This window comes from Echeneis naucrates, chromosome 23, assembly GCF_900963305.1.
Source record: "Echeneis naucrates chromosome 23, fEcheNa1.1, whole genome shotgun sequence".
Classification (NCBI taxonomy): Eukaryota; Metazoa; Chordata; class Actinopteri; order Carangiformes; family Echeneidae; genus Echeneis; species Echeneis naucrates.
The window spans coordinates 2,845,791-2,859,951 of NC_042533.1; the positions used below are offsets into that span (position 1 = coordinate 2,845,791).

The 14,161-nt window shown below is 41.9% G+C and overlaps 1 protein-coding gene across 3 annotated transcripts in view; it reads right to left on the reverse strand.

The window, feature by feature from the left end:
* Nucleotides 1-14,161, reverse strand: part of LOC115036732 (ankyrin repeat and BTB/POZ domain-containing protein BTBD11-A) — a 126,361-nt gene that overhangs the window by 53,536 nt on the left and 58,664 nt on the right. The gene's annotated exons all lie outside the window — the stretch shown is intronic.

Here is a 14,161-nt window from a genome sequence, read left to right on the forward strand (position 1 = left end):
ACTTTCTGTTTTCAGTGACATTAAGCTACTGAAATCTCTGATAAAACTTCGGCTCTTCTTAGAAGTGAAGAGCCAAGTTTGTGTGAGTGCTGAAGTACATCTGTGAGAGAGAGAGAGAGAGAGAGAGAGAGAGAGAGAGAGAGAGAGAGAGAGAGAGAGAGAGAGAGAGAGAGGTGTTTTCGTTTTGGCTCATAAAAACAGTCAGACGTCTACTCTCTCAATCACTAGCTGCTGATGAAGGAGTTAACGCGACCTGCCCCCCCCCACCTCAAATAACACTCGGTCACAGTACTCTGACATCCCTGGTCAGCCCAGATGGTCACCATATGTCTGCGCACCACATACAGCGAGCCGGGAACACAAGAGCAGACAGGGGCGAGGAATGCGCCATGGTTTGTTTACCCATGTGCCTCTCTGGTGTTTGTTATGGGTCTGTCTGTCGGAGCATCTGTAGTATCGGCATCTGATATTATGTGCCAATAGCTTATGAATAACCAAAACAGTTCAGCAAACAGAGGAAAGACTCCTGACTCAACTAAAACAAAAATTAAAAAGGGAGGTGTGTGTTGTTCTCTTCTTCTCCTCGTCAGTGTTCCATTCACAAACACAAACCTGGAGACTTTTCTCTACTTACAAAGGTGGGCTTTGCTAAAATAGAGATCCTTTTATTGTCCAAGCTGCAAAGTGGTGAGCGGTTCCCACTGGGAGGAAACCTTTTTTCTGGAAAAGTCGCCTAACAGTAGATAAAGAGTGCAATTTGCCGCGTTGTCATGTTTTTCTAGACTAACCAACAGGCCTTTTTTTTACAGCACTTTGAAAGTGTCACTAATAAAATAAATGACAGGTCTGTCCCAACGCTGTGAGCAAGGCACACCAAGGCCCTGAAAACTGAGGCAGCTAATTGAAATCCAACCATCATTAACTTTACTATTCACGCCTCTTTTTCCTGCTGCAAGTCAGATTGTCTGCAGCGAAAAAGGCTTAATTGAGAAAAATAATCGACCGATTAATCCATTTGACACTTTGCACACGCACAAGTTAATAATACACACTCACTCACATTTGTGCACCAAAAACAAGAGAAGATTAATTGGTGTTTCTCTTTTCCCAGTTAATCCTGGAGCATTCAAATATTCAGTATGTTAAAGTTAAAAGGTGGGCAGCAGATGAAACAAACAAAAAAAAAAAGACAAGCAACACAGCAGAATCAGTCAATAAACTCTCCTAATACAGTATTTGTCTGAGGGATCAGAGCAAATACAAAATTGAGTGTAAAATATAAACTACTTTAAAAATAGGTTAAAAAAACAGGGTTCAATAAGGACTTCAAAGAAATGTGAATTAATTGAAAGAAAAAGGGAGAGAGGCTTCTAAGAGGCGAGTATTTTCATGACAATGTCAGCGAGACGTGACAAAGTATGTCTCGGTGCATGAATATGAGCCGGCTGAATTTAGTGCAATTACTGTCTGTGACCCCGATTCCAGCAGCTTTACACCACGAAGAGACACCGACACCTGAGTCAGAGTCACATCTGGCTGCAGGTCTCATCGTGTCTTTCACACATTCACCGTCACGCAAACGAGCAAAATCCGCACGAATACCTTTCACATGAAACCTTAACCCCTCCAGCATCAAAGCTTGCTCTGTATTTAGACTTCAAATACTGAAATAAGCATCAAACACAGTGAACCAACATGAGCCAGACAGAAAAACTGTTCTATGTCCGTCTGATGATTAATCCGTTTAGCCTTTATTAATCTGATTTTTGTGGCCAGTTTTACACTCTGTCGGAGCAGCACACTGAAATACCAAACTGATCACAGAGGATGGATTAAGTTATCAAATGAATGTCTACTTTGGATCCTTCATATTGTACTACGAAGAATATTCACAAATATATACTGAACTTCTTAAATGTTTCAGGTTTCTCTGCTATGTAAAACAAGTCGAGTGTAAAATAAAGACCTGGAGCTGTTGATGTTCTTCCTCCTGGAAAAGCAAAACCAGTTTCAAGGTGAGACTCACCTTGTGAAAAAAAACGGTCAGGATTTTAAAGCCGTTGTTGAAACAATTAGGTCTAAACCACAACAGTGGGAGGATCACAGTCTTGAGTAAAGCAGTGATGACAAACCTACAGCTGCACAAAACAACAATCACTGCGACATCAACTCACACAACAACAATCAACAGTATGTGTCTTGATTGGAAAAAAGTAAAGAAATAGTTTTCATTTTCCGAGGAGTGAAGTTATTTTTCTCAATCATCCGCGACATTCATCTGTTTCAGGGTGAGTTTTTTTTGCATGATTGTATGAAGTGCAGAGTTTTGTGGTTAGTCAAACACCCTTCTCTGTGGCTTTTTGTGCGAGTCTCCAGAAACAAATCATCAAAACCACAGCAGCACCCTCCGCCCCATTTACACCGTTATGGCTGATGTGTCCACAGGGACTCAGGTGTGGTCACATTATTACGCCTCACTTCCCCCGCTGAGGATCACAGTGATTGCTAAAAGTTTTAGACTGCCTTTGTGCTCCATTTTCTCAGTTCAATTATGTTCAATTATTCTCAGGTGAAGCCACCAGATGCTGCAGGGATTGTGTTTGTGTGTTGACACTTTGGAGATCTCGTTAGATTTATGGACGTTGTGTCACATTATTCTAAACTTCACATTACATCATTCTCTATGTCCATTAAGTTGTCAGTTCCTCTGAAGGCTTATTTCATTGGTTGGGATGTGTTTCAATGTTTCAATGTTATTTTAAATGAGAAACTTTGTGTTCTCTCCTGTTAGAAAGTTTTACTTTTAAATGTGCTGAGATTTACTGAACCAGTTTTTTTTTTTTTCAGTGCGTTTGTCACCGTTGACTCTTTCTACATTTAAGCCAGATCTTTTCTTACTCTGCTGTTCGTCTTTGCTGCACACGTTAAACAGTTAATAACCTTTTTAAAAGACAGAAACATGTCTATACTGCCACAAAAAAGCTAACAAAACAAAAACAAAAACAAAGTTATCGAATCTAGCTTTAGTGGCTATGAGCTGATATATACACAACTCACACTTTTTCCCCTCAAGATAAGGAAGAATGTTTTTTTTTTTTTTTTCTATCTTGTTGGTGATGTTTAAAACAAAAACTTTTTCAAACAGTGTGAAGGTTGAGTCTGTGCATCATAGCTGGCAGCTAAGAAAAGCAAAGTGTTCAGCTACTGATCGATACATTGATAAGGCTCCAACGGTTTCTTCCCTCGGAGTTGAACTTCAGAGTTAAGCTTTAATACAAACTCGCTCAAGCACAGCAACAAGTCAGTTTACGTGACTCTCACTGTGACACTTCTCAGTTGCAGGTAATCGCAACCCCCCCAGTCTTCTCCCTGCCTTCTTCTCCTGAAGTCCCTTATACACCCTTTAAGAGTGAAACCAAGAGCCAAGTGAGAGCAGACGCACAGAACAGCAGGCTGAGGTCTGCTGCTGTAATTACACCTCAGGAAGGCTGCAGCGTCGGGTCCAATCCTAACAATCTCTCCTTGGAGGTGAATTAGTCAAGTATGCTCTCACAGGAGGAGGATCATCCAGGAAGGTCTGGGAGAGAGCGGGGGGGGGCTTGCATGTATCACATGTCAGATTAGCATGGTTCGAGGAGAGGAAGATGATTTGGCATGAATGTTGTGCTTTGAAATATGAAATCAGACGGCACTGGCTCCCCTGTTACCCCTCCGAGAGCTGCCCTTGCGTGACTTTGCAGTGCTGACATGCCGCTCGCGGTCTGTTTGAAAGGAGATAAATCCTTGATGGGTGGCAGAGGAAGGAGAGATGAAGAGCTTAGTGTCTGGGCTCTGACGGAGCCATGAAGCTCTTCATGAACATGACTGGAGGAGTGGAGTTACATGGTCACCTGTCTGCCTGTCTGCTCTCACCTCAAGGATAATAAGACTCCTGGGTGCCTGATTCTCAGTTAAGGTTGGTTTTTTTTTTTTTTTTTTTTGAGAGAATATCATGTTGCTATTATCATACAATAGAGAATTTTCTTGCTTAAAAGAATTCCTTTAACACTAATATATTCACTATACCGAGATTAACTTCAGATCTCTGTAAAGTCATTGCTGTATATCCACTTCCCTAAATCCTAACATGTCTAACTGGCACTTTCTTATATAATCTCCTGCATTTATTCAATGTAATACTTAATACTTACCAATGCCAAGGCCTTCACTGTCCCTTTGGATAAAAGCGTCTATTAAATGGTTGAGTGTAAAAACCTGTAATTTAAATCAGTGCACAAATCGTTTTTTATATCAAATACAAAGCACACAACTACACAACTGCAATATAATTCTCTCTTCCATTTTTACATATTTTAGTTCACTGCTGAAAACAAAGTAAGCTTTTGTGTTGACAGTTTGTTCCACCATACCCAATTTTCTCAAATACTCCAAATAAACCAATAATTAACTAAATAAAATGAAGTCATATGAACAAACAAATTGATTTCTAACTGGTTCAGAAGTTCTTGAAGATACCATGATCACCGCGATCATCATATAACCCTGTAACCAATGATTTGATGGAAACGGAAACCGAAAACTTGTCCATTCCTATTTTCATGGCCTGGACTCTGCGATAAGATTCAACAGAAGGAGCCAACTCTCCTGTCAGGCACTCCGGTGACAGCAGATGGTGACAGTTGGTGCTGACTTGTGGAGAGGCCAGGGCCCCCACTCATCCACCCACCCAGGAACCTGGGTCAGAGCTCCAGTAGGTGTCACATCAGGGCACCATCTCTGTCCACCACTTACTGTCACTGCTCTGTGTGGCCGGGGGGGCCGGCGTCGGCTTTGACTTCACCTTTGACCTCTGCTGTCACCTTTTAATGGAGGTGTCAGGTAAGAAGGATAGCTCTCTGCTTTTCAGGCTCTGTTACATTACAACGCTGACGGGTTCTTATAAGATGATGCTACACCTCAAACAAACAGGTGGAGGGGAGGGGGGACAGCTAATACTCCATCTCCCCTCTCTCCAAAGACACTCTCTCTGTCAGCGTCTTGCTGATTTCAGCCCACATTAACTCGCTGGCATTCCCTCAAAATGAGACAATTACTGTGTAGAAATGGCAGATCGAGACTGAACAGTAGCAGGTGGATCAGCTGTCAAGCGTGGAATCTCGAAATTGACAAAGTGAAAACAATCAGAAAAGGCCACAGTGACTTCATTTGTCTTCATTCGTCTCTGTGTTTAGACCCCATTCCTGTTCAGCACCGTGAGGACTAAAAAGTGGGTTTTCTTTGTTGTTGTTGTTGTTGTTGTTGTTTATTTTGCATGCAAAGATTCTTTTTTAGATTTCATGCTTTGTTGCCAATTTGGCCATTTTGTCTCTTTCTTATGTAGAGAGGACAGTGAAAAGAAAAAGGAAATGACACAGACAGCAGAGGAAATACACACAGCGGACAATTGAACAAGGGATTAATTAAAATATGCAAAGTATTTAAAATAAATATAGAGAAAACAAGAAGCTAGGAACAAAATGTATCGTCTAAGTACCAACAGCCTCACTGTTCAGGTTTGCAGTCTACATCTCCCAACCACCCACACTACCCCCAGACAGTTCCTCAAAGAGACAAGATAATTCTGAATAATCATTAATGAGAATATTCAAATCACATGTTTCTTCATTTTCTAAGCAAAGAACATCATGACACCTGAGAGTGAAAGGGTTAACGCTCCCGAGGAGGATTATTTATGTAATGAACATGTATTTTCTTTTCAAAAAGACAGCCATCCAATCAGCCCAGTACAATCTGCTCCACTTAAGGTGCCATAAGTGTGTTTATTTTTGGCATCTGGTATAAAATCTCTGCAGTGAAACTTGTTTTTCACCTGACTTAAAGTAAAATCAAACATCGCTCTGTCAGCAGCACTTGGGGCCACAGAAGTGCAAAGTTTGTTTGCTACAGCGACTTGCTCTCTTCCAGCCAGAAATCATCCATTTCTCAGCTCTGAATTCATGACGTGTCATCGACAGGTTGAGGCAGGTCTCAGATCAAACTGACCAGCAGGGCCAACATCACCCTGAGGGAGCGCAGCACTCAGGCAGGAAGAGTCAAGCTGACACAGCCGGTTCTCCTGCATGAATTAAACATACAATTCCAGACAATTCCAGTTAACTTGGAACACAAACAAGCACAATGTGAGCTTCGCCGAGGGAACTGTGAAGGTAAACTAAAAAGTAAACTTATCAACACACCCACGCGTAGTTCAGCGCCCCTGTGGGGCCGCTAGAACATAAATAAAACCGCTTCAACTGCCTTTGAAGGGGGGAAGAAACTCCACATGACATATAGGACATTGATCATCCAGGAGGCAAATCCACAGACTAAGGTATATGAATATGTTTTCACGGTGTGTGTGTGTGTGTGGGGGCGACATGACTGATTATTAAAATTCATAACTCTGACCTATAGTTGTGACAACCCCCCTCAAGCTAATCAGCGATCGCTGCGATGTTGCTGTGATATGAATCATTCCCATAAGTTTCATTAAAGCTAATAAACAAACAGACAAACAACACAGATGGACAGCTTCGCAGCGTGAAAACAACACATGGGATGTACAGTACGTAACAGCCGAGCTAAGCAGGCGGCGCCTACTCTGCAATTATCATATGGTAAATAATCCCCAGGGAGACTCAAAGGTCAATTATTTATTCAGAAAAAGCATTGATTTATGTAATTACGGGATCCAATCTGCATTTTAAATAACAAACATTCATTGTTGCTTAATCTAATAAATTGAAATAATCCATTTTAAAGCTTCGAAAAGGTGGAAGGTATAAAAGGTAAAACCTGAGTTTAGGTGGGTTTATTGTAGCCGAGTCTCTCGGTGACCCACTTCCAGGCAGAAACTCCCTCAGTACATTCCTTTTTCAACCATGTCCCACAACACATGGCAGGAAGCCCGACCCAGTGGGAGTCGAGGTGGGAGTTTAGGATGGCCAAGAAAACGACAAGCCTCCCTCTGCCAGTGCATCTCTGATACAACTGCAGGGGAAGGAAATTCCTTCCACACAAACGCACACGCGCTACACAAATATACCTTTTTGAAAATCCTCCGCTTTTTTGACCCAACCGTGAGCAAACCCCTCCCCCCCCCCCCCCCCCCCCCCCCCCTTCCCTCGCCCTGAGGTGGCTTTCACTATGACGGTGACGCAATAGGAGGATCTGAAAAGTCACGGTTTCCCTGCAGCATCCTCTGCAAAAATCCACCTCCGTCGACCGGCAGGGCTGTTGCCTAGTTACCTGGCTCTGCAGAGGAGCAGCGAGGCATTGTGGGGACCACTTCGCTACCCAGTCCTACTGTGTTACAACCAGGGAGACAAGTATGTCAAGTTGTTTTACAGCAGGAGGTAGAAAATGAAAAGGCAAACAGGAAACGCCATCGTGTTAACAAGACCGACAGTGACGCTGATAAGCCGTGCTTCCCATTTTGTTTTACATCAGACAAAAACCTCCAGCGGAGTACATCTAACCGTATCTGCAACCACTATTTTCCTTATCTACCAATCTGTCAGCTATTTTCTCAATTTCATTACAATTTTTGAAATCCTTAAAAAAAAAAAAAAAAAACCCTGTGCAGGCATTTGTACATGATATTGTGGGCTGCGTATTCATTTTTGGATAGCTCCAAATCTGGTCCAGACCACAGACATATTACATTTAGGAAAGTATTTTTGTATTTTGGACACACATTTTTTTATTTATTTATTTTTTTAATTTTCCTTTTCAAATCTCAACATGGGCCAAAGGCATTTTGTTTTTAGAAAATGGCACTCGTGTTTTAGTTTGTCAGTCTTCAGTGAATCTCTTGCTTTGTTTTTTTTTTCTAAATCCCATCTGTTCCATCTCAGACAAGCTCAGAATACATTTTCTGCAATATTTAGACTTTTTATTTTTAAATTCTGGTATTTCCACTCTGTTCTGAAGCAGTTTCTGAAGCTCCCCTCCCTTTGACGGACTTCTTTCTGTTTGCTCTCACTACTCTTTATAAGACCAGAAGGTAAACAGAGTAGAGCAATGACCATCTTAAGAAATGGTAGAGGCCAAAAACTGAGGAAAAAGAGAAGCAAATATTGGACTAGTAAGCGCGACTCCAAATGAATGATACTGTGTATGTGGTGGAAGTGATTAGCTGTAGTAAACTGTAAACTGTCGTGAAGAGGGAAACCCATAAAAGTCAGAGGATGGAAAACTGCTGTTTCATCAGCTGGGTGTAAAAACTTAGCTGTTATTGTCTGACACATGTAGTTCAATCCAGCTAACGCAGCAGTAAATGGAACTGCTGTTAACAACAACAACCCCTGCAAATGATACATGGAGCATTTTATTAAATCCAATATGATGCCTGAAGAGGGAGATTTCAATCCCACAGTGCTGTTATCGTATTCTGTTGTCATTATCGGGCTTCTTGCACTTCTGTGCTGTCAGAGGATCCCTCTTGTTTAAACAGGGCCCCTAACAGTGATCATTTCCACCAGCAGATACATCTCCACCATCTCTGCCAGCTTGATCGACATGAAATAAGCTTCAATTGCTGTGAACATGACTTTAAACATGACACGCTGGCAGCCGGTGTGACCCGAGATCGATTTCATGCTTCATTTCAAATAAAACAGAGACTGGAATGCCTCCGATGTTACACGGCTCCATTACCACATAACATGAAAAGGTCAGCTCTCGTCATATGTCTCATCTCCATTGCGTACATTTATTGCTGGTACATGTGCATGTGTGTACCATCTGCCATACATCCCCATTAATTATCCAGTTCACCTCAGACTTGTCAAGACTTGAAAATAATGACTGTACTAAATCACTAAATTTGAAGGTAATTAATGTTATTAATATCTATTAATGACCATCCATGACTTTATTGTTGCCGCAAAGTCTACAGAAGTGTGAAATAAAAAGATGTTTTCTGTCAGCAGATGAAATAGAACGATGGGTCGGGGGGGGGGGGGGGGTGGGGCTCTGTCCATCATCCAAACTAATCAAGTTATCTGAGTTATTTTTATTTTTCTGTCATTAATAAAGGTGCCCTTTGGCAGCCACCTCTGCTGCTTTTCTTCTTGGTGGCCCAAAGATGAAAGTTTCCACGCATGAAAACTGATGACCTATTTTATTCACTGTAATTCCACATGAAGAACAGGCCTAATAAACCAGCCTGGCAGAGCTCTGGGCTGAGAGGCAGGCCTGGAGCGGCCTGACTGGACAATCCTCCATCCGCCTGGAGAAAGGCAGACTGCCTCTGTGATGCTTGTGGTCTGAAGGTGTGATGATGAGGCTGCGAAATGAATGACTTGATTTGAAAAGTAAATCAGGACAGCTTAGGCAAGCTCAAAAGAACAATTGGGGATAATCTTCCTTTCAGTGGAGAGCCACAATATCCTTCATTTTCAAGGCCTTGCTTTCTCTTTGACTCTACAAGGATGTTGCTGCAGTGCTTGAGCAGGCACATCACCTTTGTTGTCATTTCTTTTCAGTCTTAAAATCCGAGCCTCATTTGGGGAAAAGGCTGAGTAAAGGGGAAGTTTCTCTCTGATCGCTCTCTCTCTCTCTCTCTTTGTTATATTCACTGCTTCCTTTGTAACCAGGGAAATTAAGTTACTTCCTCCCTCTCTGCAGAGTCATGAATTTATGCACCAGAGTCAGCGACTGTAAATACACATTTCCATCTGACTATCAAAGCGATCGGCATAGTTTTGACACCCTGTCCTTTATAATCCGTAAGACTCGGTTCCTTTATTGTCACTTATTTGCGGCACCTCCAGCCTCTGCAGACGTGTATCAACAACACAACCGATTTCACAGCGAGTTGAGACAACTTCAAAGTATGCGTGATGGATTAAGACATAGCACGGATGGTGATGCAAACTGGAGTGTCTTCCAGCAGCAAGCTGAGGGAGTAATTTGACACTTATGAGGCGCTATCACCATCCTTTGGAATCCTTCGAATAGAGTATTTAGTCACAAAGGCATAAACCTCTTAAAAGCCTCTTAGCCCCCACCACCACCACTTTACCCCCTCCTCTCATCTGCACTATGCCATTTTTCCAGAAGTTTTCATTTTCCAAGGCTGCCAGCTCAAGGGTAAATAATAACAGGAGTGGATTTTTAAGAAAACACAACACAACCATTCCCGGCTCAACTCATCAGTTGGAAGCTGGATCAGGAAGTTCTACCAGAGGAGTCGAGGAACCGAAGATTAAATTCAATTACTTCCCTGTAATCTGGTTCTGGTTTTTGGGGCTGACGAACTGAGGTCTTAAGATCTGTGTTTAGCAACCAAATGTTTTTTGTTTTTTTTTTTCATGATGCAGGAGCTATAAATCATAATAAAAGGACAATATTCAAAACCTTAATTGCACATGGTCTGGCTGGAATAAAAGATGGAGGCCCTCTGTGGTGGCAACAAGCCACAGCAATAAATAGGCTAAATTCTGGCCACATCTATATTTATACAGTGAATAGGAGCAGAAAAGTTTTATTAGTTAGTAAAAAATATACTAGAGATAGACATTTTGCTGCACACTGCACACATTTTTATACTTTTACACTTTATCGTTTCTACTTCTTGGGCATTGTTTAACCTTCATGACAGTGAAAGCACAGTGTGAGACCGAGGGGATGACATGCAACAAAGGAACCAAAAACAACCAAAACTACGTTTTTTGAATGTGTAAATAGTTTAAACAATGATCCCAATTCTGATTCTGATGCACAATCCATAAAAAGTACTATGTCGGAATGTCCCATTTTTCTAAGAGCTGGTACAATCAGCATTGGTTATCATAACAATGGATCAGATGGCTGCTGGACTGAGAGCTTGATGTTAATATGAACTGTGATGAACAATGAACACATAAGTACAGAAGTAAATGCTAATTTCTAAATATTCAACTTTTAAACTTTTCAAACTGATTTATGCTAAACACCAGGCACTTTCTAACCCAGAAAGCATCCCACCTTAAACTAAAATTAGCCCTCTGATGACTCTCCTGATAGTTTCTTTAGAGATAAAGCAGAGAGGAGGGGAAGCACTGTGCTGGAAATGTGTAGCTGGAAGGCTGCTGGGTTCTGATGAAACTAATGAACCAAATTCAAAGACAACAGGGAAACTATAGAACTGCACTGCTCAGGAATTTATTGCAACTGTATGCGTGCAATCCACTGAAACGCTGAAAACAAGAAGCTGCTGGCAAGGACAACGTCCTCTGCCCACTGAGGGAATCACTGCTGCCAATTAAAGGCGGGATGCAATCAGGCCTGACGCTTGAAAATAACTCAGTGAAGCTCTTGTTTTGTCAGTTATATTGTGAATTTATCGCCCGGCAAGGAAAACTGTACAACAGCCGCCGTTTTATTTCTAAAGTCTGTGACTGAAATATCCATTTTAGCTGTGAACCCACACACAGTACTCCATGCACGCTGGGACTGTGCCTCCTTTTAGGCACACTCGCTGTGTTTTTCCTGAAGTGCACTGGAAGAGTCCAGCTTATGTAATGCCATCCAATTAAGTATATGGGTCAGCTAGAGGACCGATCGCCACACACAGCAGCTCTGCTCTCCGGGCGTGGCCATTGTTTTTGTCACTGAACATGCTTGGTACGAGTCGAACTTCCAGCAGCAGCAGTAGTAGCCGCGGTGGACAGGAAGGCTCCCTGTCTGGCTACTGCTGCTGTGGCGGTACAGGCCTGACCTCACCCAGTGGGTAAACAGAGGATATACATAGCGGATCCATAAATACACGGTGTGGAAGCCAACGACGTGGCTTCTGGAGAGGGAAAAGGGGTTAGCAGGGGGCGTGATCTGCTGCAAGCTAACATATGTTTATCTTTTCTTATTATTATGTCTGTAAAGGTGCAGCTAAGGCTCCAAACCGTGCTATATTTACCCAGACTGGGCAAACACAACCTACGCAATATTGGGTTATCTTGACCCATGGGTACAGTGAAAAACCACCCAAGAAAAAGGATTGTTTTGATCCAGTGTTGGTGTTATTCTGCACAGCTCCATCTATCGCTGTTTGTTATTGGTTGTTATTTTAGTGCTAAATATTATTTGTGTCCAGCCTTACTTTGTCCATTTATATCATGATAAATGATTTTGGAGGTTCTGGTCTGTTTTTAGACTACATATCAATCCAAACTCTAGGACTGTGTTGTTATGGCCAAGATGAGATAAGATGAAACATCACAAACTGCAGTAGATCTGATAAAATTCTCCTAATTTGAGTTTTCCTTCACTTTGGTGACGCACTCCTTCTTCAAAACGCAGACCCCGCTCACTTATTGAGGTCAAAGAGGCTTGACTCCGTTAACGTTTCTGCAGGCTGCTCGTGAGATGAATTTACAGCCTGCGCCTCACTTCATTATTCACAAAAACACACAGAAATGCCGGTGAAAGCTGCAGAGAGGTACAACTTTTAAGGAGGTAGCCCATTCTCTCAATCTCTGTCCCTGTTTTGTCCAATCTGACCAAAGGAGAGCCTGTTTCACATTCATCTGCATTAAGGTGTTGAATTATTTCACTGCAACCTGCGGATGAACATGGTACACAAACTTTCCACAGCTTAAAATGGAGGCTGCACTCATCTATATTCTAGAAGTCTGCATTACAATTGCTCCATTCAGAGTTGTTTTAAATAATGCTGTACACACAGACACACGCTGTACTGCCACTTGGCTGGAAACTCCACGCAGGAAATGAAAACAAATGGTCTGACACCATTTGTTTTCGTGGAGCACCGAGTATAAATATTTCACTTTGAAGGTTTTACATCTTTGCTCAAGTCTGATTTTTTTGCATCCTGCATCTTATATGGCTGTCCTAAATCCACTGCTATTACTGATCTGCCCCTACATACCCCAAAATGGGCGGAGGCTTTACATAGCACCCAGCCACTTAGCAAAGACACACAAAAATATTCACTCAAGCCATAGAGAAGCCAGAACGGTACAACAGCTGGCCCAAATAGAGAAAATCCCCCAAATAACCCTGGTCATTGTATTTTGGTATACAGAAATAGAGGAGGGCGTAATTTCAGCTGTGGCCATTAACCCGTCTGGGGAAAGAGAAGAAGCCCTCAACTAGGCTCAACATTTATAGAGATAAAGATGTTGTTGCTTCTTGTTTTTTTTTTTTTTTTTGTAAACCTGTTGGGTGAGCCACAGCGTCTTGTGTAGATTTGTTCATATTACAGCAGTCAGGAGGAGATATCATTTTTCAGATAAAGATCTTTCCCTGCCGGGGGGGTTGTAAAGCTGTGGATCTTAAAGATATGAAAGAAACGTGGTGGTAGATTCGGACTCTTTCAAGTATTTTGTTTCATCCCGACAAATTTTCCACAGAATGTGTTTTAATTGTCTGAATGTCATGCTAATCCAATTTGTCGGCGTGCTGTTGTATTGCAGTCTAAGCTCTAATGAATAACAGACCCTGGAGGTTTGCGTGCGTCTCTTGAACATCAAAATATTACCCATCATTTCAGCAACAAAACCTTCACAAGGACATTTACTCACCTGGCTCTCTGCATTCAGCTGGCGGGGCCTATTAGAAAAAACTATTACAGGCTCCTAATTGCTTTGAGGAACACGACCTGAAATATGTTGAATGGCATTGATCCAAATCGTAATTTTCTCACTCAACTGCTGAATAGCCTCTGGGCCTCACATTGGCATGTTTGATTTCATAATATGAGGCCTTGTAACTGTAAAACCACAGAGAGGGTAACACTGACAATTTAAAAATGACAGGGGAAAAAAAAAAATAATTAAAAACAAAAAAAATCACTGTCTTATCGTACTGCAAGATTATTTTCCTGACAAAACTTTGGTCTGCTCTTCAAAGAACAGCAACAGTCTGCAGGGGAAAAACATGAGCAATCAGAAGATTAGACAGCCACAACACAAACTCTGTACATTAAGATTCGAGTGAATGTTCCCTGATAGGAATAATGGCCTCAACCAAGATAATAATTGGTCTAGTCTGTAAAAATCTGATCAGTGCTTCTGTGAAGCGTCTTAAAATGCCACTAGATCATTGATGTATTGGTGTTGCATGAGAATCGGACTGAATAGAGACCTTCAAGATCTCCTCCTAATGAACAGTCATACAC